Raw genomic sequence first — 23,493 nt, forward strand, 5'->3', positions numbered from 1 at the left:
ATCGTTATCGTTATCGTTATCTTAGTAATACTATAATAACCTTTAAGAAATTGAATGAGGATTCAAGAAGGGGCACGTAGTTGAATTTGAACTGAGGGGCATGTTCACATGTACAGTTCAACGTTAGACTTTGAGTGATATTTGCTCCTAAGAAATACTATTATAGACAGAGTACACAACATGTGACGTATGAGATTTTGATTATAAGTATAATATACACAACATGTGACGTATGAGATTTTGATTATAAGTATAATATGCTTATCTTATTATAATGATGATAATAATGACGGTGATTATGACGATGGCGATGAGATTTAGATTTCATTATAAGGCGCTATATATGATAATTAAATAGAGAACCTTGTTAGCACCTTCTATGTTCTTGTTCCCACTATGTTTTTTAATCTCCATTTCCCTCGACGGGCAAGTTGACCAATATAAACACTTATGGTTTAAAAATTTAATACCACCTTAATACTTTATCTGGTTAGCAAATCAGGTATAAGTTATTTCGGTGTTAATTTTAACACCGGGATAACTTATATACCTTATAGAGGGTGGGGTAATTAGCACCGGTATAACTTATATCCTCTTCTTATAAATTATACAATTGTCATTCTTAATACAATATACCAAACAGTGATAATCCCAACATAACTAATCCCAGCATAACTTATCACAACATAACTTATACCGGCATACGTCCTATTCCAACCAAACGACCCCTAATAATTTTGAGTTCGATTGACTGGTCCAAAAATTACGTGGAAGCAAGGAAGAAAAATATAGGTAAGCGTGTTTATGGTTCGGTTTGGTTTGATTTTTCTCTAAAAAAAAAATCAACCCAATTAAGTCATATATTCAAATATTAGAAGCAAACCAAAACAATTATATACCTCGAATTTTTATAGGTTCGGTTTATGTAGATTTTAGTCCCTTTTTCAATTTTTTCGACATAACACTATCAAATCAATTATTCTTTAAGTATATTTGTTATTTACTAAGATATATTGATAGTATACAATTGAATTAAATAGTGATGAGTAATTTAAGAACTCAATTAAAGACAATTTATTTTTAACATGAAATAGATTGTTGGACTTAGCAAAACAAAACTATCATCAGACTATAATGTAAAAGCAAAGAACTTGATTATTATAATGGCAAAAGGTAGACTACTAACTAAGAGTGCAAATGGTTAAATATCTACCATAAAATTTTAAAAACTATATATATATATATATTATTTTTTTAAATAAGTATTTTATAGTCGGTTTGATTCGATTTTTTCGGCTATTTTTTGCTTTAAAACAAAAACAAATCAAATTTAGTCAATTTTTAAAATTCAAAACTAAAACTAAATCAAATCAAATTATTATCGATTTTTTGTGTCGGTTTGATTCGATTTTTGGTTTGGTTCGGATTTCCGATTTTTCATGAACACCCTTAAATATAGGAGTTAAAACATTTTTCCATGTCAAATTAAGCATGTAACACCTTACTACAAATTCAATGTCTGACTAATTTAAAAAAATATTACACTACTTACAGAAATCCTATAGACAAGAAAAATTTTGAGGAGTGCACCATCATATATATCCATCTCCATCTCAAAACAAGTACTAGTAGTAATACAAGAAGAGTAGTCCCCATATGACATGAAATTCCGATGATCTTTCATCAGTGGCGGAGCCAGGATTTGAAGGTTATGGGTTTGGAGTTATCATTATTTTAAGTTATTGTATTCTAAATTAATACTTAATACATAATTAATGAATTTCACAAGGCAAATACATGGTTTGGACCAAAGTTATTAGGTTCGACTAAATCTGTAGCTGATGAGCTAGCTCCGCCCTTGTCTTTAACGTCGCCGGAAGTTTCAAAAGCTGCCGGAGTCCGACGATCATCGGAGGAAATATAATAATAGGATCTTGATGATTGGTTTTGGTCAACATTAGGGTAGGAGCAGCTTGAGGAGGCTTCATTTTTAATTTCTTGTTTTGTTGAAGGAAATGAAGGGACATAAGGTTGGTGATAATTAACATTGGAATTGAAACTTAGTAGGACTGAAGACTCCTCGTCCCCTAAAGAATTTAAGTTCTCGTATGGTCATAGATTTTGGCTTTATTTTTTCAAAAAAATTTTGAAAACATTATTTATTTACGAAATATGATCATGTTTTGGGGGATAAAAAATTCAAAAACTTTCAAGTTCCCAAAAATTGATTTAGGGCAGTTTTTGGATGAAAATGTTTCTTCCAATCACAAAACTTCAGCTTTTTTTTCAAATAAAATGCATGCCCAAGCACAACTTTAACTTTCAAAAATTATTTTTTAACACAATTTCAAAAACCCTTTTTTCAAGTTTCAATCAAATCTATATCTAAACGTTAGGAGATTGAAGGATAAGTTTTGCATGTATGATGACCTTGGTACGTGGTTCGAAACCGTGGAGGATTGGCTTGTATTCTTTGCACTTGTTTAGTTTTTTTTTTTGGTCTTGAAAGATTAATATTATATAACAAAACTTAAGTACATAGCAGGAGCAAACTAGGGTGGCTGTTCTCGACAGAATACAAAAAGGCATTGCCATACCTTGGTGGATCTAAAGTGGGAATCTACTGCCAAATGGCTATTCTGGGTACAAAGTGATACATGAGAGTTTAACAAAAAGAGTTGTAATCATTAGGTTGGCCTAATGTAGTTGCATTAAGTATACGCCTATAGGTTGAGCCTTGCTTATCATCGAGAAGTATCTTCAACACAAAAACTGGAGCGTCTTCAAAAACGAGTGTGTATGGACCACGATATTCCATAAGACCATACTTTGCCATAGCATCCGCCACTTGGTTTTGCTCCCGATATGTATGAGTAACAGGAGGATCATCCAATTGGTGGAGAACGGATCTGCAATCATTAAGAATATGTGAATATAACAAGTTACCTACCTTTAGTAAATGTATTACCTCTTTTGCATCAACATCTACTTCCAAGGGTATGCGTTGGCGCTGGTGTGCTAAACGAAGACCCTGTAAAAGACCCATTAGCTCCATGTGTAAACTGGTTGTGTGCGTAGAACTACCAGTGCATCCAACAATCCAGTTTCCATTAGAATCACAAAATGACTCCTCCATAACATGTGGCTCGAGTCGTAGCGCAAGCAACACCATCTGAATTGAGTTTATAGAAATTATGGTTGGAGGGTGCCCACCGAACATGTATGGGTGTTAAGGTAGGTCTAAATCTTAGAGGCAGGGCACAGTGAAGATATTTAATAGCTTGATTGATTATGTAGGAAGTACTGATAGAATGCTAAATGTCGTCAAGCGTGTTATGGTTTCAAATATTCCAGATATGCCACAAGGAGAATGGTATAAGGAGGGCAGGGGAGTTGTTTGGGGTACTGAGTATGATTTTGGTGAATGAGCTCCTTAAGATATATCGGGGGGTGGGGGGTGTGCAGTGGCATCTAGCAGGATAGGAGCTCCTTGATGGAGACCTAGTGAAGTCCAAAAGGATGCAACATAAGCACAAGCAAAAAAGATATGGTGGATCGTTTCTACTTCTCTGTTACAGATTTTACAGATGGGAGACGGAAGTCATTTTAGGTGAGCAGGGTAGGAAGCAGTAGGCAAGCGTTTGTGGAAAAATAACCATATAAAGTGAATTATCTTATGAGGTAATTTTAGTCGCCAAATTCAGCGAAAAAGGTGAGTAGTAGTGAAGGATGCGTAGCTAGATTTGACTGAGAATAAGCCAGTATTGTTAAGGCCCCAAATTATACGATCATGAGATGATGGAATTATAGGGAAGTAAGTGCAATATATACGTTGATATACTGTAGCAGGCAACACGAAAGATAAAGGAGAAAGGTCCCAACAAGAGTGGGTACGATAGAAAGCTATAGTTGCAGTATGTTTGGCATCCTTGATCAAACTTATAAGTGCATCTGTAATAATTCCTGCATACTAATCTGTAATAATTCCTGCATACTAATATTGTATAAATTACTATTAGAAAATAGCTAAATTCAATCGTCAAAATGGTCGCAAATCGAGCTTCTCCAACAGATTTTTGATTGAAAATGATCGGTCAGAAAAAAAATGGTCGCGAATTATTTGCCACCGAACGGTAAAAAATTTCCGACTGAATTGGTCGCAAAATGAATAATTTGAGACGTGTTGAATTTTTAGGAATTTGTCACCGATTTGGTCGGTAATTTTCTGATCGAATCGGTCTCAAATTTGAATAATAAAATAAATAATTAATTAAATTTACCGATCGATTCGATCGCAAATTTGAAAAATAAAATAAATAAATAAATATTTAAATTTTACAACTGATTCGGTTAGAAAATTAAATATAATTAATTAAAATTTTTGACCAAAACTGTTGCAAAATGTGAGAATAAAATAATCAAAACTATTCATAAATTTATAATTTCTGGTCGAATCGCCTGTTATTTTTCAGGTAATAATTGCGACTGAATCGATCAGAAATCAACCCCAAATCTGGGGAAAGTTTAGTAGAATTTTGTTATTTTTTCAACTACACCACCTGCCAAATAAAACCACCAACCAATCAATGCCTATTTCATCATCCACCAATCAAACATCTAATATCACAACAAACCAAACATAACACTTAATATCACAACCAAATAACATTCAATTATATAAATACTAACTTACATTCATATTTTAAACATACTAACCTAATCATAATTATGTCTAAAATATAATATCCACATTTTAGTCTAAAACATAACATGATTATTCAAGTATAAAATAATAAATATTCCAAGACAAGTCTACATATTACAACTACTCCATAACATACAATTCAAATAACTACTCTTATTCAGACTCAGTTTCCTCATCACTATCAGATTCTTTAAACATTCCATCAAATGTTCTCAGTGACATTTTCAAGCTTCTCATTACCGGTTGAGATTTAACCAATCCATGCTTCTCTAACTTCTCAGACAACTTGCTACAAACTTGTCATGATTGGCAAAATTTACTCTTTATGCTACTGAAGATAGATTTCAGACAATTCAATCTATACACCATGATGCAACAAAAGCAAGACCTACATAAAGGAGTCTGACAACTGTAGATATGTAATTTTTGTTTAGATATTAGTTTAGGTCTAATAGTACTATTTTCACTATTTTTTTTAACTTTTACTTTATTTTTATCACAAAAAATAAAAATTACAGAAAATATTTTTCATCTTTAGGTTTAAGTCAATTAGTATATTTATATTTATAGTATTATAATATTTGAAAATACAAAAAAATTAGTTTCACTCGTAGTATTTAGTTTTATATTAGTTTGTTTTAATCTAGAGTGATTTTTACATTTTTATAGATACATTGTATTATTTGGTCTTTTTAGCCTAAGTTCAAACCCAAAAAGATATGGTCCAACCTAATTACCCTTAGCCCATTATTCCCAACCCATTAGCCCACTTAAGTGCAAGATTTAATCCTAGCCATCAATTTCTTTCTAATCTAATGGCCACCATCCCTTCCCACCTCCATATAAAATACCCAATTATAGAAACCTTATCCTAAGTTTTCAATTCCTAGACCTACACCCTAAGAGCTGACAACAGCAAGAGACAAAAAAAATAGACGAAGGAGGCAGATTGTTTGTTTGTTCTTGAATTTCACCAAAGAAGCAGCCATTTTCCGATTCCCTTTGTAATTCCATCTTCCCATTAAAGAGATAACTAATTTCAAAAGAACAACAGACTCCTTACGGGAAAAAAAACTGCGTGCAGCATTCCCAAAAATACAGACACACACACATTTTTATAAGGGGGTACGAAAATAACAGGGGAGGGGATTCATTTTTTTGGGGAGAAGAGCTTCCTTTCTTTTCTTGGATATACACGACACACAAAAAACTCAAAACAAACAACACGCACACACAAGGATGGAGGAAATGAAATTTGGACAGAAATTTTAGTCCAATTTTAGATTCTGATCCATTAGACAAATTGTGGTGTTAGAATTGATTTTTGGAATCAGCCAAAACGGAAGGAAAACATATGGTTAAAGATGGTAGAGTTTGAGGTTTGGCGTCAGTGTTCAGTCGCACGCCGAGGTTGATTCCGGTGTCGATTTGAGGTTCCATTTTGTAATTTTGGTGTTTCGGTCCAAGGATTGTTGCTTTGTTTAGCCCGATTGATTTGAAATATTTAGCTTGGTTCATTAATAAAAGGTCTATTTCTCAATTTTCATTCTCATTTTATTGTGTTATGATAGCTTGGTGCGCGTGTTGGTTGATTTGTGATTCTACGTTATTTGAATAGCATGTCTTAGTTTTCATTTAAATTGTTTTAATTAGTTTTTATTTCGATTGTGATGCATGTAGTCTTGATTTCTTTAATAAATGCTTTTAATCGGGTAGATGGAAAAATTGAAGTTGTTTCTTTCTTGGCAAAGAATAAGAATGGACCATAAGGTGGGTCTTGAACTATAAGGAATTTGGGCCAAGTAATAGATCATGTTAGCTAGCCTATTTTCCCCAATTCGTAGTATTATTTTAGGCGCGTAAATTAACTATCGTGACTATGGGTATGGTTCCCGTGGGATAGTCATGATACATAATTCCCAATTCGGGTATGCATTTCATGTAACCCGATCGTAACAACTTTGAACATTAATAAAATAAATATGTCACGAATCACAGGTGCATTTCATGTAGCGTGGTTTGTGGTGTGCTCCAAAACGGCAAGTGTACGACGATTGTAACTTGTTCAAGAAATAAATCCATAAATCCTAAAAGCAGTCCAAATAAATAAAAGTGGTTATAAAGTTAAAAAGCTCAATAGGTTTAAAACATGTAATTAAATCAGATAATTAGGCCAATTATTAATAGTTTAAGCGACCGTGCTAGAACCACAGAACCTGAGAATGTCTAACACCTTCTCCTGGGTTAACAGAATTCCTTACTTAGAATTTCTGGTTTTGCATACTTTTAAATAAAGTCGATTTTCCTCGATTTGAGATTTAAAATAAACTGGTGACTTGGGACACTAAATAAATTATCCCAAGTGGCGACTCTGATAAAATTAAATAAAATAATCCCATTTCGATTTATGTCACTTTAATTGGAAAAACTCCCTTATATACCTCTTTCGGGTGTAAAAAGAATGTGTGACAGCTCTGACGACTCTGCTGGGGATAAGAACCCAGAACTTCTGGTTTAGGGTTCAGAGTTCGAGCTTAGAATAGCTGTTATACTTGGATTTATTATCACGACCCGGATTTCTCACCCTCGGGAGTCGTGATGGCGCCTACTAATTTGAGCTAGGCAAGCCAATTATTTGAACAAATTGCTTCTTTATCCATTTTATACTCTTTAACAATTATAAAGCCAAAGCGTGTGGACAGCGGAAAATTTCAATTAGCGGAAGTAAAGCAGTAAATTATCTGAATATATATGTCTAATACAACTGTTTGAACCTCGACCACCCAGAACTGGTGTCACAGTACCACAGACGATCTAAGAATGCTACATATAAAGTCTAAAAACAAACAATACACTGTTTCTAAATTAAGGAAATGAAACATGAATAAAGGGATAGAGGGAGACGTCATGGCCTGCAGACGCCTGCAGGTCTACCTTTGATCTCCGCGTGGACTGAAGGCAACCACCCAATCTACGGTCTAAATGTTGTTGCTTCGGGATCTGCACATAGTGCAGAGTGTAGTATCAGCACAATCGACCTCATGTATTGGTAAGTGTCTAGCCTAACCTCGGCGAAGTAGTGACGAGACTAGGACCAGACTACCAAATAAACCTGTGCAATTTAACTATATATAGCGGAAAAGAAGAACATAAATATACGATCAAGTATGGGAGGGGTAACATGATGCAGGGGAAACTATCAATTTAGAATAGAGAGACAGCAGGAATTTGAAAGAAACAACATATCTCAGATATCAACAAAGAATCAGAAATCAATAAGTTCAGGTCATCACCCTTCGTGCTTTTACTCTCGTCCTCACCAAAGCAATCAAGTAATGAACATGTGCACGACATAACCCTTCGTGCTTTTACTCTCGTCCTCACCATATAATCAATATAATCGACATGGAATGGTACATCGTGCGGCACGGCATCACCCTTCGTGCTTTACACTCTTTCCTCACAAATCATATACGGCATCACCCTTCGTGCTTTAACACTCTCCCTTACCCAAACAACAATCACAAATAATAGGGCAAAGGAATAAATGAAATTACAATAAAAATCCCAGCAAGGGAACAATAGTTCAACAATCAAGTCCCGGCAAGGGAATAACATCAAAAGAAGCATCAACTTCCCGACTAGGGAGATAACATCAAAACAACAAATTCCCGGCAAGGGAGATAATATAGTGATTCTATTCTCTTTTTCACTTTTACTTCACAACTCACTTCACAATTTTGAGCCAATGCTCTAAAAGGTTCAATTTCCACTTATACTTTCACATTTTAGTGTACAACTCGAGCCAACGCTCCTCAATGTTCAAATATCACAATTACTTCCACAAACTTTGACCAATAATAGAAATCATCATCAAAGCATGAATAATACAACGAAGCCATAATAATTACAATATAAGACTCATGGTCATTCTTGACACCAACGTATAGATACTCGTCACCATGCCTATACGTCGTACTCGAAAAATACCACATAGCAAATAGGACTCGACTCCTAATCCCTCAAGCTAAGGTTAGACCAAACACTTACCTCGATGTCATGAACATAATTCACGTCCCAACTATGGCTTTACCCCTTGATTCCATCACCAACTCACTCGTATCTAGCCACAAGTTATTAATTATATCTTTAAATTCTAAATGAATCAATTCTAATGCATGAAAATGACTTTTCTAAAGTTTTACCCAAAAAGTCAAAAATCGCCCCCCGGGCCCACATGGTCAAAACCCGAGGTTCGAACCAAAACCCGATTACCCATTCCCCCACGAACCCAAATATATAATTTATTTTGAAATCGGACCTCAAATCGAGGTCCAAATCCCCAATTTTTGAAAAACCTAGGTTCTACCCAAAACACCCAATTTCCCCCATGAAAATCATTGATTTTGAGTTGAAATTATGTGAAAAGATATTAATGATTGAAGGAAACGAGTTAAAATTGACCTACAATCGATTTGGAAGAAGAGTTGTCTTTAAAAAATCGCCCAAGAGTGTTTTAGTTTTGAAAGAGTGTGAAAAATGAGAGATTTTCGGCTAAGTTATAAAGTTGCAGGTTGCAGATATGGGAATTGCGAGTCGACCTCTACTATGTTCGCATTTGCGAAGGGGTTCTCGCATTTGCGAGTTAGGAAATGCAAACAAAGGATCGCATTTGCGATAACATGCCCAAAAGGGGCGTATCGCATTTGCGAAGGAAATCTCGCATTTGTGAGGAAGAGCTGGCCTGGGTTGTTTCGCATTTGCGACTCAGGCCTGATAACACCAGCTAAAAAACCTGCAATTCACCAAGTCCAAAATGCACCCTGTGGCCTATTCAAAACTCACCCGAGCCCTTGGGGCTCCAAACCAAACATGCACACCAACCTAAAAACATCATATGGACTCGCTCGTGTATTCAAATCACTAAAATAACATCAACAACTATGAATTTAGCACCAAAATCATGAAATTTTTTTAAGAACTTCAAATTTCCAATTTTCTCAAAAACGATCTGATTCACGTCGTTTCAAGTTTGTTTCTTACCAAATTTTACAGACTTACCTTAAATCACATATAAGACCTATAACAGGCACCAGAACCAAAATACGGTCCCGATACCATCAAGTTTTAATCACAATTTATTTCTAAAACTCTAAACTATTTCAGAAAAAGAAATTCTTTAAAAATTTATTTCTCGTGCTTGGGACCTCGGAATTCGATTCCAGGCATACGCCCAAGTCCCATATTTTCTTATGGACCCTCCGGGACCATCCAATCGCGGGTCCAGGTCCATTTACCCAAAATGTTGACCGAGTCAACTTAGACGCATTTTAAATGCAAAATTCATCATTTTTCACAAATTTTCACAAAATGGCTTTCCGGCTACACGCCTGGACTGCGCACGCAAGTCGAGGTGATGCCCGAAGAGGTTTTTAAGGCCTCAGAACATAGAATCCAAAAGGTCATCACATCTTCCACCTCTAAAACAACCGTTCGTCCTCGAACGTACATAAGAAGGAAGTACCTGAGTCAGGGAAAAGATGAGGATAACGGCTCCGCATATCGGAGTCGGACTCCCAGGTCGATGCCTTAGTGGGATGACCTCTCCACTGAACACGAACAGAAGAAAAATTCTTTGATCTCAACTGACGAACCTGCGTTCTAGATTTGCTACCGGTTCCTCCTTGTAAAACAGGTCCTTGTCCAACTGGACAGTGCTGAAATCTAATACATGGGATGGATCACCGTGATATTTCCGAAGCATGGACATATGAAACAATAGATGCACGGCTGATAAGTTCGGCGGCAACGCAAGTTTGTAAGCCACCTCTCCCACTCGATCAAGAATATCAAACGGGCCAATGAACCTAGGGCTAAGCTTTCCCTTCTTCCCAAATCTCATCACGCTCTTCATAGGCGATACTCGAAGTAATACCCACTCATCGACCATGAATGCCAAATCACAAACCTTACGGTCGGCATAACTCTTTTGCTTGGACTGAGCTGTACGAAGCATATCTTGAATAATCCTAACCTTGTCCAAGGCATCCTATACTAGATCCGTACCCAACAACCGAGCCTCTCCCGGCTCAAACCATCCAACTGGTGACTAGCACCGCCTACCATACAAAGCCTCAAAAGGAGCCATTTGGATACTCGACTGGTAGCTGTTGTTGTAGGTAAACTCCGCTAAAGGCAAAAACTTATCCCACGAGCCTCCAAAGTCAATGACACAAGCTCGAAGCATATCCTCCAAAATTGAATAGTCTGCTCGGATTGCCCGTCCGTTTGAGGATGAAACGTTGTGCTCAACTCAACCCGTGTGCCCAACTCTCGCTGAACTGCTCTCCAGAAATGGGAGGTAAACTGCGTACCTCGATCCGAAATGATAGACTCGGGTACACCATGAAAAAGAACAATCTCCCGGATATAGATCTCAGCTAACCTCTCGGAAGAGTAGGAGACTGCCACAGTAATGAAATGTGCTGACTTGGTCAGCCTATCAACAATAACCCACACTGCATCGAACTTCCTCTGAGTCCGTGGGAGTCCAACAACGAAGTCCGTAGTGATACGCTCCCACTTCTACTCAGGAATCTCAATCTTCTGGAAAAAACCACTAGGTCTCTGATGCTCGTACTTAACCTGCTAACAATTCAAACACCGAGCCACATATGCAACGATATCCTTCTTCATTCTTCTCCACCAATAATGCTGTCGCAAATCTTGATACATCTTCGCGGCACCTGGATGAATAGAGTACCGAGAACTATGGGCCTCCTCTAAAATCAACTCTCGAAGCTCGTTCACATTAGGCACACAAATTCGACCCTGCCATCTTAAAACTCCATCATCACCTAAAGTAACCTGCTTGGCACCTTCGTGTTGCACCGTGTCTCTAAGGACACACAAATGAGGATCATCATACTGCCGATCACGGATACTGTCACACCCCTTTTTTTACAAACCTCACTAATCCTCTTAAAAATATTTAAGAGATTTGTGAAGTTGAAAAGGGTTTTCAGTTATGAAAAGTGACAAGAATTTGTGTTCAAAAGGAAATAACTCAGAGTCGCTACCTGACATTAGTTTCGGTGTGTCAAGTCACCGTTTTGTAAAAATGATTTTTTCCTTTTTAACACTTTGGACTCCCAAAACTATGTCTGCACTAGAGATTCGGGTAAGGAGGTTCATTTGACTCGGGGAGAAGGTGTTAGGCATTCCCCGAGTCCCATGAAAGTCATAGTTGCGTACTCGATCTAGTTGACTTTTAAAATATTCAAATTGAAGTAAAATCACAAAAAGAAAAATAAACATAAAAGAGGCTCAAGGTCGTCCCCACCTAATAAAAGAAAAAAAAGAAGTAGAGTAAAATACTAAATACTAATATGAACTATATTGTTCCACAGCTTCGTCATGGCCTCAAAATACATATATCACGAGGTATTCCCCGGAATAAAAGATATACAAATCCTTTGGGTTATTCCCCGGATGAATTTAACTAAGGGAACGACCTTTCGCCTCGAAACTAACAAAAATCCTAAGGCTTGCCTCCCCACGTGTAATCGTCCTAAGCATGCTACTAACGATTTAATTAATAAGTAAACAAAATAAAAGCAGCAAAATCGCTTAAGCTCAACTTCTTTCACATTTTTTAGAAGCCAACTCCACAACCCAATTTAATAATTAATAGTCACTTGATTTCCAATTAACGAGTTATGTGCAAACAAAAGATGATTCTATCCAAATGTACTTACTAAGATAAAATACACCACATCCAATAACCAAACAGCAAGGAATTCGGATTATAAAAACATCAAAAATCACATATGAAGAGCAAAATGATAGGGAAGAAATGGACCTTTCAAAGTGTTTCCAACCCAAAAAGTGATGAACATAGATTTTGTCCAGAAATTAAATGAAAGACCAGCAAACAGGACACCTAGATGGACCGAAAAACACGCTGGAAGCTTTGCTCGACTCGAGAGGCACGTCTATCGATCAACAATGCTATCTTCGATTCGGCTACTTGCTCATTGGCCATGGCAAGACTCAAATGTTTAAATGGAAAGGTAAAAGGATTTGTTCTGCTACACGAAATCAATTGGATAAAAGTTTGGATTCATAAGGACACTACAAGTATTTGTTTAGTTTCATACTTTGCTCTCTAACCGCCCACCCAATGGCGTGTTTTGTTGAAGATTATTGTCGGATTTCCGGCGAGCTTTGGCGAGAAGGGCTAGTATGCAGCTGCTATTGGTTTTATGTGTGTGTGAGTTATTCTTTCTCTAGTGAAGGAGATGGAAGTGGTGGGAAGGAGTCAGGGTCGCTAACGGGTTAAAGAGAAGAGCGGCACGACGCTGCTGGGTGGTGGGGGTGGAGTTGCGACAGCGGCTGAGATGAACGGAGATGGTGGTCATTGGAATGGAGTTGCGGCTGAGAGGCTGAAGGGTTAAGGGGTTCTGGTTTTTTGGCATTGGAAGGTTGGTCGCTGCTGCTCTTGGTCTCTCCAAGACTTAAGGATTTCTAGGTTTTTCTCTCATGTCCCTAAGGAAGATAACATTAGGTCTTAAGAGTGTTAGGCTATTTTCGCTGATGGGCCTTTGGTTTTCGGCTGATTTCTCTTCTTTTCAACTCTTTAGGCGTTAGTCTCTATATATTTGATTGTAGAGTCTTGGTCTAGGTTTTTGTAAGGTTTTTTATATTAAGGGGTATGGGCCTAGGAATTATGGGCTAGGTCCAAAATTAGGCCTAAAATGGGTTGCTCGAGCCCAAGTTTTATTCTTTCTCCACGAACGAGACTAAAATACGGCCTCGTTTATTAATTAGTCCTACTTAAGTAAAATAACTGTTAAAATAAGACTGATCGTTAAAACAAAACTATTTTTGGTATTTTTCAAGATTAAAATGACTACAAAACATTAATGAAATTATTTTTTTGTAATTTTTATTTTCTTGTAATAAAATAAAGTAAAAGAGTCAAAATTAGTTGAGATAGCGGTATTAGGCGTAAATTAAATATTTACGTGCTAAAATATGAAAAATCTTAGGGAGGGTCAAAAATCACATGTCTACAGCTGCCACTCTTTGACTGGAAATACGAAGTATTTTCAGACAAAGAACGACTAGATAGGTTTTTGACCCGACCCTTATTTAGAGAGACCAAAAACTAAAAGAGAGGAGAATGTGACTGAGCCCTGGTATCTGAGCTTCCTACATATCCTTGGCTATAAAGGAATCAGGCCACGTGTAGTTCAGAATTAGGAAAAGTGATGAAGTATACCGAGGTAGAGAGCCGATTGAAGTGCCATCGAGGTTAAGGTTTGTGGTCCTGTTATTACATCAAATCAAAATCTAAAAGAACTAAGTAATCCTATCAACTATGAATTACAAGATTCCTATCTATAAGTCTACTAAAGCTTGATCTTGAATCTTGAATGGTTCTTCATGTAGACTTTGATTTGAACCTTGATGATTGCTAGCTGCAGGTACTAATTCATTCTTCCATGACTTATTCGGATCAAGACCGGACAGGCAATGCTCGTAACTTCAACCCTGTCTTGAGCAGTTCACATCTTTCATCTACTTCTGCATTTGGATTTACTTCTTCCTCTTTTATTTCTTTTTCTTTTTCTTTCATTCTAGATTGAGACTTCTTCTGTTGGTCATCTCGGATTGTCGACTCGCATTCTTGTCACGAGCTTCTGTTACTTCTAATCTTGAATTGAATTTTGGAATGATTTCCCTCGTTCTCCAGATGGGTGCTTGCAATCAAAACAACAAAACAAACAAAATTTTCTGCCCCGTTTGCACTCGGTAGATTTGTAAGTTGTTAGCAAAATCACCTATGTTATTGGTGCAATGATGAGAGTAAAACTAAAGACTCGACTAGGATGTGCGTCTCCTGTGAGTAAGCCAATAATATTTGACAAGCAAGTGCGTCTGCTAAGAATAAAACCTGAATGACACAGACTAGGAAGTGCGTCTCCTAGGGGTGAAACTTCAATGACTTAAACTAGGAAGTGCGTCTTCTAGGGGTAAAATCTCAATTTAGGAAATGCTTCTCCTAAAACAAATATAACTTGAAAACCCTAGACTAGGAAGTGCGTCTCCTAGAGGTAAAACTTCAATGACTCAAACTAGGAAGTGTGTCTCCTAGGAATGAACTTAAATGAATCAATCTAGGAAGTGCATCTCCTAGGGGTAGAACTTGAATGACTCAAAACAAGGAAGTGCGTCTCCTAGGAATGAACTTAAATGACCTAAAACTAGGAAGTGCGTCTCCTAGGGATGAAACTTTAATGACTCAAACTAGGAAGTGCGTCTCCTAGGAATGAACTTAAATGACCCAAAATTAGAAAGTGCGTCTCCTAGGGGTAAAATCTCAATTTAGGAAGTGCGTCTCCAAAAACAAAATATAACCTGAAAGACCCAGACTAGGAAGTGCGTCTCTTAGGGATAAAATCTTAATGACTCAAACTAGGAAGTGCGTTTCCTAAAACAAAAATATAACCTCAAAGACCCAGACTAAGAAGTGCGTCTCCTAGGTGTGAAACTTCAATGACTCAAACTAGGAAGTGCGTCTCCTAGGAATGAACTTAAATGACCCAAAACTAGGAAGTGCGTCTCCTAGGGGTAAAATCTCAATTTAGGAAGTGCGTCTCCTAAAACAAAAATATAACCTGAAAACCCCAGACTAGGAAGTGCGTATTCTAGGGGTAAAATCTCAATTTAGGAAGTGCTTCTCCTAGGGGTGATGTGTGATTTTCTCAATAGCCTTTGCGTAAGCAGAATTGGGGCATTACACCTGAAAAATTAAAGCTCCCAAGCTTTGATATGAACATAAACTTCATCCCTGTTTCAGACAAAGAAAACTTGTGAGTTTAAAATATGATGGTTAGTTTGTGGCCTTGATTACGAGAGCGATTTCTCTTGCACTTGTCACGATCAACTTGGACTTCAACTTGGAAGACCTTTCCTGTTATCGACTACTCATTTTCTTTCAAACTTATCACAAAAAATACGTCTGATCCGTTCAAACACATATCCTTTATCTGTTGCATTGTGCTCATGAATTGACATTTACCGAATCTTTGCATTTCACATGAATCTCAAAGCATGTTGATTGTTACCAACTCAGTGCGCATACTGTTCTTTCTGACTTATGCCATTTTGATATGCTAGCCAGAATCCGCTTTGTGCAATTGGAAAGCTGGTAGTAGATTTTGAAGTCATTTCTTTACTTGTTCTGACAAAACAGACTCCATAGGACTTAAAAGAAGAACAGAGTTAAGGGGACAACATAAAGCGATGGTATCTAATAAGAAAATCACCGAGTAGAAACTTGTAAGATGTAGATACCAACTCTAATGACCGTGACATGCATTTTGGATTAAAGTGGCATAATCTGTTAAGCAAGTCTAATGTTCAACTCTTGTTGTGCCTCTAAGCTGTGAAACTGGGCTTCGGCACTCCAATTGTCCTATTTGATCCACAATCTTGAGTCGACTTGTAGTGCCCTGAAGGGTTTTCACCATCAAGCCTCTCTCATTTTGCTCTTTTCTCAACTCACTGTCGCCTTACGGTGCACACGAGGGTTTTCACCGATAAGACTCTCTCATTTATCATTTTCTCTCTTTGCGATGAGGACAAGGTATTACCCATAAAGTAGGAAGATCATACTTTCACCACACACTTGATTTGGCATCCTCAGAGATTGGTCGGAAGGTCTTTCTTTGGACCGTAATGTAGGCTATTGGAGAGGGTTGGAAAAAAAGGGTGGCATGAGGGCTCAAAATAATTTAAGATGAAAGGTTTCAAAATTACAACTTTTGGAATCAGATCATTTGGCAAAATTAAAACTTTTGCCTCAGTTTCTGGAGACTAGGGATTTTTTTTATGAGATTTCTAAGAAAATTTGCCCCACTCTCGACTTCGGAGGATTATGAAATATTTTATTTGGTGTGACCGAACCGTAAGACTGCCTACGTATCTTGAGGTGACAAGAATCATGTCAAACGTAGTTCAAACGACAAAGTTGTTTTTTTTCTTTTCCTTTTCTCTTTTTTTTCTTTTCTCCTTTTTTTTCTTTTTCTCTTTTTTTTCTTTTCTCATTTTTTTTTTCTTTTTTTTTTTCTTCTTTTTCTTTTTTTCTTTTACTTTTCTAGTTCCTAACTCTATTTCTGATTCCAAAAGAGGGATATGAAACAAAAAATTAGGGCTCAAAATGGGTAGCAAAGGATAAAAGTGTTTGGGCAGCAGAATAAAATGCCTTCGTCATACCAAACTTAAAAATGCCAAGTACAAATATGCAATTGAAGATAAGCAAACAAATCACACATAGTATCTATTGATGGCATCAACACAAACAAAAAGTGTCAATGGGCAATAACTTTGTCCCAATGAATGACCCTTGCCAGTTCGAAGCAGACTTGACTCAACCTTATCTTGATGTGGAAGAATGCATTTCAGCACTGACTGATTTACCTCAAACTGCTTGAGAGGCATTTCCTTGTTGTACGCCCTTATCAACCTCTTGATTTCCTAGACTTACTGCCTCAGTTTCACTCCATTCAAAGTTCATGTCATCTGAGAATGCGTGAATCTTTAATTGTTTCCTCAAACACATCCTTTTATCATATTCAAAACTATGTCATTGCTTCATGATTAGACTAACTTTCAAGATAAGGCTGAGAATTATGTGTGCGTGTCATGTCACTAGAGTTGGCATGAAAAGAACTATGAAAGAAAAAATGACCTGCACAAAAACTGATTAGAACTAACCGAAAATAGGAGATTGCATTAGACAGATAATGAAAAGGGTTTGAACAAGACAAGCAAAATAGGCATGGGTTACAATCCTGGAACAATCCTATATAACACTAGATGAGTTACTACAACTAAACGAACTGGACAAAATGAGAAGAAGAAGGGTTTGAGCCACAAGACAATATCCGGATTATAACCCTGAAATAACCCGAACAACAGAAATAACAACAAAATAAACCACCAAAACTCATCCCTGGCTAGCCAAGAAAAGAGTGTCTTTCCAATTACCAAGCTCGACATCTTAGCTACTGGGTTGCACGTCAAAATTACTAGGACCTTCACCAATTTTCATATCATTAACTTCAGTCAGCAAGTTCCCAAGAGGATTCTCATGCTCCCTGTCACCACGCATCTTCTCCACAAAGTGTGTTGATCCAGGTAAATTTGGCTTCCTAAACTTGAGCAGGGTATAAGGTTGTTTTGGCTGGCGGAGCATGGAAAATTTGGGACGAAGTGCCGGGGTAGGAGTTGTAAGGGGTGAAGCCCGGGGCATGTCGAGGGGAAAGATCAACGGTACTGGGCATTTGGGCTTAGGACAGCGGTGGAATGGAGGCATGGTTTTCTGTATAGTTGGTAGGGAACGAAGGTGGAGGATGCCCCCTGATCCAAGACTGATACATTTCTGCCATCTGATGTTTCAACCTTTGAACCTCATCTTTCAATTCAGACTCCGACTCCACAAACTCCCTTGGTGGGTCTACAACCCCCAGTGTCTGTTTCCTTGCTAGCCATGACTACCTTACTATTTGACCTTATGTTGTACAGATGACTCGCCAAAATGCTACAAACTAACCACCCTCTGTTATGATAACAATGAAAGTAACAAAGAGGAGCAAAATAAAGCCAACACATTAGCGCTAGGGCATTTATCAGATAGAAATATCACATTGCATACAATGCCCCTTAATCATAGTTAACGGTTCTAGAATGGCTTCGAAGGTACGAAGGTCATATGGCATCATCCCAATTTCATTCTTCTTGCCCCATTTCTTTCTTCATTTTCCTTTCTAACACCGTTTGGTTTTTCATTTCTTTTCCCATCTTTTCTTTTATGATTATTGCTCTTTTCTTTCCTCCCATTTCTCACGTCCTATACTTCTTTTTTTTTTTGCTTTTCTTTTTTCTCTTTTTTTTCAAAAGAAAATAATTTGATTGAACCCTATGTAGGTTGTCTACGTATCATGTCCCTCATGAATCAGATCAAGCGTAGTTCTGGAAAAGTAATGGACAAATAAACTAAAAAACAAAAATCTTTTTGGATTTTTCATTTCTAATTTTTTTTTTGGTTTTTCAAATACAAATGGAAAGTACTATAACAAAAGACTCGAAAATCTTAACTATACTGACAGACTCGATACTACTGTACAAGATTAATAATTAAAAGACAACATAAAATAGACTAAAAAAATAAAAAGTTTCCTCAAGCAGCTCGTGCATGCAATGGTCTTGACTAGAATGGTCCTGGGGTATTTGTCATGCTTAAGCTCTAGCAAATTGATTCATACCTGAATGGGAAAAATAAGATCAAATAGAGTTAGTGACTGAAGAAACATGTGACGTCACGACACCTTCTATTGGACACATGCAAGGCATGATTAAGGCTATTTTTGCAAAATGACCTACGCAGCCAAAATGTGGCTATTAGCGCAAACTCAACAAAGATGACCTCAAAGACATGGACATACCTCCCTAAGGCTTATATGGATTCAAACTCCCAATAATCATGGCCCAAAATTAATTTGCAAAAATGACCCATTTTTCAAAACAACCGATATGGCCAGAAATGGCTAAAGATGCAAACTCAAAAAGGATGGACCTTAAAGTAATATGATACCTAGTTGTGGAATAAGATCCTAAGACATGGGTAATAGAATCACTTTTGCAAAAATGACCCTTTTTGCAACAATGGCCGATACGACCAAAAGTGATTAGACATACAAGATTTGGCTAAGACCCCGCAAAGTCAAGAACCTAATACTCACTAGGAAGACCGGACCCTATGTGGGTTTCCTACGTATCCCGCCCCGAAAGACGAGAATCAGATATGCGTAGTTCGGGGAGATTGGATATGGGAGAAAGCTTAAAAATGACACTAATTTAGGAAAAATATATTTTCTTGTCTTTTTAAAAAATGATGGAAAATGTAAAATCTTTTTGGATTTTCTTTTTTCTCTTTTTTTTTTTATTTTTTGGAAAATGATGGGAAAGTATAAAATCTTTTTTTTTTGGATTTTTTTCATTTTCTTTTTTTTTTGGTCTTTCTTTTTTTTTTTTTGAAAAATATTGTGAAAGAAAAATATAACTAGGCCCTACTTGCTTCATTTTTCACCCTTCTTTCCCAAATATCGGTCCATCAAATGACCTTTTTACCGTCAAAGATGCAACATGTATCACATAGGGATGATTGAATGTCTTTTTGGGCCACGGGCCCATTTTTAACAAAATTTGAATAGGCTTCCTACAAAGGGACACGCTGCCTGGGACCGAGCCCTACTAGGTCCAAATGACATGATGCAAATAAGAATGACCTACAGGCTGACCTAAATTTTGGGTTCACTAGACAAGGCAATTCGGGGCGGTACGTGGTCGATGGCGGCTGCTCTAGCTATTCGCCCACTCCACGCTCCCACGCCACCTCCTAAAGACATGGGTGACTCACGAAAAGACCGTGTGCACTCAAACGTACTCCGGAAGACTTGTTGCAGAAAGAAGACCCATGGTTATACAAATAATGACAATTTATAAAGCAATAACACATAAAGGAAAAACTGTAAAAAATAAGCAACTAGAAAATAATAAAACGACATAAACAAAATAAAAGGCAAACAAAACAAATAAAAACCTTAACTAAATATCCTAAAAACCAACAAGATCAAGTACTAGCTCGAACCTGCAATTCCCCAGTGGAGTCGTCAGAGATGTCACACCTTTTTTTTTTACAAACCTCACTAACCCTCTTAAAAAGATTTGTGAAGCTCAAAAGGGTTTTCAATTACGAAAAGTGACAAGAATTTGTGTTCAAAAGGAAATAACTCAGAGTCTCCACCGGACATTAGTTTCGGTTTGTCAAGTCACCGTTTTGTAAAAATGATTTTTTCCTTTTTAAACACTTTGGACTCCCAAAATTATGTCCGCACCAGAGATTCGGGTAAGAGGGTTCATTTGACTCGGGGAGAAGGTGTTAGCATTCCCCGAGTTTCGCGAAAGTCACGGTTGCGTACTCGATCTAGTTGAATTTTAAAATATTCAAATTGAAGTAAAATCAGAAAAATAAAAATAAACACAAAAGAGGCTCGAGGTCGTCCCCACCTAATAAAAGAAAAATAGAAAAAAAAGAAGTAGAGTAAAATACTAAATAATAATATGAACTATATTGTTCCACAGCTTCGTCATGGCCTCCAAATACATATACTATGAGGCATTCCTCGAAATAAAATATATACAAATCCTTTGGGGCATTCTCCGGATGAATTTAACTAAGGGAACGACCTTTCGCCTCGAAACTAACAAAAATCATAAGGCTTGCCTACCCACGTGTAATCGTCCTAAGCATGCTACTAACGATTTAATTAATAAGTAAACAAAATAAAAGCAGCAAAATCGCTTAAGCTCAACTTCCTTCACATTTTTTAGAAGCCAACTCCACAACCCAATTTAATGAATAATAGTCACTTGATTTCCAATTAACGAGTTATGTGCAAACAAAAGATGATTCTATCCAAATGTACTTACTAAGATAAAATACACCACATCCAATAACCAAACAGCAAGGAATTCGGATTATAAAAACATCAAAAATCACACATGGAGAGAAAATGATAGGGAAGAAATGGACCTTTCAAAGTGTTTCCAACCCAAAAAGTGATGAACATAGATTCTGTCCAGAAATTAAATGAAAGACCAGTGAATAGGACACCTAGATGGACCAAAAAACACGCTGGAAACTTTGCTCGACTCGAGAGGCACGTCTATCGGTCAATGACGCTATCTTCGATTTGGCTACTTGCTCATTGGACATGACAAGACTCAAATGTTTAAATGGAAAGGTAAAAGGATTTGTTCTGCTACACGAAATCAATTGGAGAAAAGTTTGGATTCATAAGGACACTGCACGTATTTGTTTAGTTTCATACTTTGCTCTCTAGCCGCCCACCCAATGGCGTGTTTTGATGAAGATTGTTGCCGGATTTCCGGCGAGCTTTGGCGAGAAGGGCTAGTGTGCAGCTGCTATTGGTTTTATGTGTGTGTGAGTTATTCTTGCTCCAGTGAAGGAGATGTAAGTGGGAGGGATGAGGCAAGGTCGCTGGCGGGTTAAGGAGAAGAGCGGCGCGGTGCTGCTGGGTGGGGGGGCGGAGTTGCGACGGCGGCTGAGATGAACGGAGATGGTGGTCGTTGGAATGGAGTTCTGGCTGAGAGGCTGAAGGGTTAAAGGGTTCTAGTTATTTGGCGTTGGAAGGTTGGTCGCTGCTACTCTTGGTCTCTCCAAGACTTAAGGATTTCTAGGTTTTTCTCTCATGTCCCTAAGGAAGATAACATTAGGTCTTAAGAGTCTTAGGCTATTTTCGCTGATGGGCCTTTGGTTTTCGGCTGATTTCTCTTCTTTTCAGCTCTTTAGGCGTTAGTCTCTATATATTTGATTGTAGAGTCTTGGTCTAGGTTTTTATAAGGTTTTTTAGATTAAGGGGTATGGGCCTAGGAATTATGGGCTAGGTCCAAAATTATGCCTAAAATGGGTTGCTCGAGCCCAAGTTTTATTCTTTCTCCACGAACGAGACTAAAATACGACCTCGTTTATTAATTAGTCCTACTTAAGTAAAATAACTGTTAAAATAAGACTGATCGTTAAAACAAAACTATTTTTGGTATTTTTCAAGATTAAAATTACTACAAAACATTAATGAAACTATTTTTTTGTAATTTTCATTTTCTTGTAATAAAATAAAGTAAAAGAGTCAAAATTAGTTGAGATAGCGATATTAGGCCTAAATTAAATATTTACGTGCTAAAATATGAAAAATCTTGGGAGGGTCAAAAATCACATGTCTACAGACAAAGCAGGCCCAAAATTTGGCTTGCACTCGTACAGCCCAGGGATCGAATCCTTGGGCCCCTTTTGATTTCTAATTTCTTGGACTACCTACTAAAATGCCAGGCCCAAAACTGGCCCAATATGAGGCTGTTTAAATATGTGATTCATACCAGCCCAAACTTAAAATCAGCCATGCGTATAGAACTCTAAATCAACTGCAACTTTTGCAGATTTGACTTCAGCATACTTAAACAAATTAAAAATGACAATTGTATAAACATGAAATGCTCAATTTAAACAACCCTCACCCTGGACTATATACATGAATCTGAGTACCCGAATGTCCATTTACTAGTTAAAATAATCAGAATCATGCTGGACAATTCATCAGTCTCAATTATACAAATTAGTTAGGGACTCGAATCAATGTCAACTAGATCAATTAGTAACAGTCAGACAATTTAAACAACTAAACTATGAAAAGGCAATAAACAGATAATGTTTCCAAAGGCAACAGAATTCCAATAGCATTCCCATTTTTCTCCACTTCAACTTGGAATTACATAGATGCGAGTCAGGGAAATGTACCTGGGAATTGTAATGAAAAATAGAGAAAAGGAGATAAATCAGCTATTTTTTAACAGCAACAGCAACAAACCCAGCAATGTTACACCACAGAAACACAGGCAGATTGCTTTGAAACCAGAAATATAAGCAAATTCCCACAGATCAGCTTAACAGACTTCTAACATTTCCCTGACCCTCACAACTAAAACCCAGAACTAGTAAGGAAACTGTGAAGCTGTTTCAGATCTCCATATTTTGATGTTTTTATTTTCTAAATAACCTCATAATTGAAATGCTAGCTGAATCAAAAAGCAGGAATGAAAGCTCAAATTAAAACTTAGGGCTCAAGGCAGAAGATTGAGAG

This window comes from Nicotiana tabacum, chromosome 5, assembly GCF_000715075.1.
Source record: "Nicotiana tabacum cultivar K326 chromosome 5, ASM71507v2, whole genome shotgun sequence".
NCBI classification, from domain to species: domain Eukaryota; kingdom Viridiplantae; phylum Streptophyta; class Magnoliopsida; order Solanales; family Solanaceae; genus Nicotiana; species Nicotiana tabacum.